A 1461-nucleotide genomic window follows, 5' to 3' on the forward strand; every position below is an offset into this window, starting at 1 on the left:
ACAAATACATACATGTATGCATGCATGCATACATACATACATATCACGACTACATATATACATACATGCATATATATATATATACATACATACACGCCTACATATATACATAAGGGTCAGTACTTATATGCAGTACATTGCCACCACAAGGTGAATAATATACTAAATAATCCATCATCATCGTTTAGAAGAAGTCTCCCGATGACCATCATTACCATGAGATAGATAGATCTTACTATTAGTATAATATCACTGCTACTACATTGCATGTATCTGTACATGCTGTTCACACATTGTTCAAATTACATAGCCTTATTTATTCTTCTCTTATAACACTGAAATATATTTCTTGTCCTGTCCATGCATCACTTGTCTATACTTTGTATATCACGTTGCACTTTTCTGCTTTTTTTTTGCACTTCTGGTTGGACGCAAACTGCATTTCGTTGTCTTTGTACTTGTACTCTGCACAATGACAATAAAGTTGAATCTAATCTAATATAATCTAACTATCAACATTCTCACAGAATAATACTACTCAATGTCTATACTTATCTAAAACAAATCCCACATCATACATAACTAAATAAATAGAAACAAATCAAGTCAAACAAGTGAAACCTAACATAGGTTACGCCCTAGGACGTTTAAAAATTGCATCGCGATTCAGCTTTATATCTCAACCGGTTGTAATCTTTACACATTTACCAGTCCTTCCAGAAAAATGCAGAGTTTTTGTGATTGTTGCGGGCAAAAATCCTTGATTATACGGCACGTTTTCTTAAAAAATGCGATGGCATATGTATATTTATGCAATTTTATGAGATGAAATTGCGGGAACTTGCGAAAACTGCAGTTTGATGAAAAAGAGAAAAATAAAAGTGATTCTCCCCCCACCTCAACACCCAGCTGTTTTTTTAAACTATTTCAAAAAATAGTTTACAGATATTCAGTCATTGCAATAAGTAAACAAATAAGATACAAAAATATATACAAATAATATAATATGAAAGTAAAAATAAAAGTAATCTAAACAGTGTCTAAACAGAGGGAAATAAAAGACACAAAAAAGACAAACTTTCAAAAATCAATAAATATGCGGACTTTGGCTGATTATGCATTGAATTATGCGATCGCATAATCGCGTTTTTCTGGAGGGACTGATATATATCAGGTTTTAACTGATTCAAAATGCATCATTACATCCCTATTCAACAACAGTTTTCTCTTTGAGGCTGCCCTTCCTCCCTCTACCCTTCACATCCCCCCTGAGAGAGAAAGGACTCTGTTCCCCCCATGTTCCCTGAGTCAGATAAACTGCCAATGGGTTCACATTGCATGAAAAAGGATTAGCTTTTACTGAAGGTCAATATGTGGTGCTAATTGCAGTTTAAAGGGTATTAGAGGAGCATATATAACAAGAATGTGTTGGCACATTAAATTGCATATACACATGTTCTA

Source organism: Perca fluviatilis, chromosome 15 (genome assembly GCF_010015445.1).
Source record: "Perca fluviatilis chromosome 15, GENO_Pfluv_1.0, whole genome shotgun sequence".
NCBI lineage: Eukaryota > Metazoa > Chordata > Actinopteri > Perciformes > Percidae > Perca > Perca fluviatilis.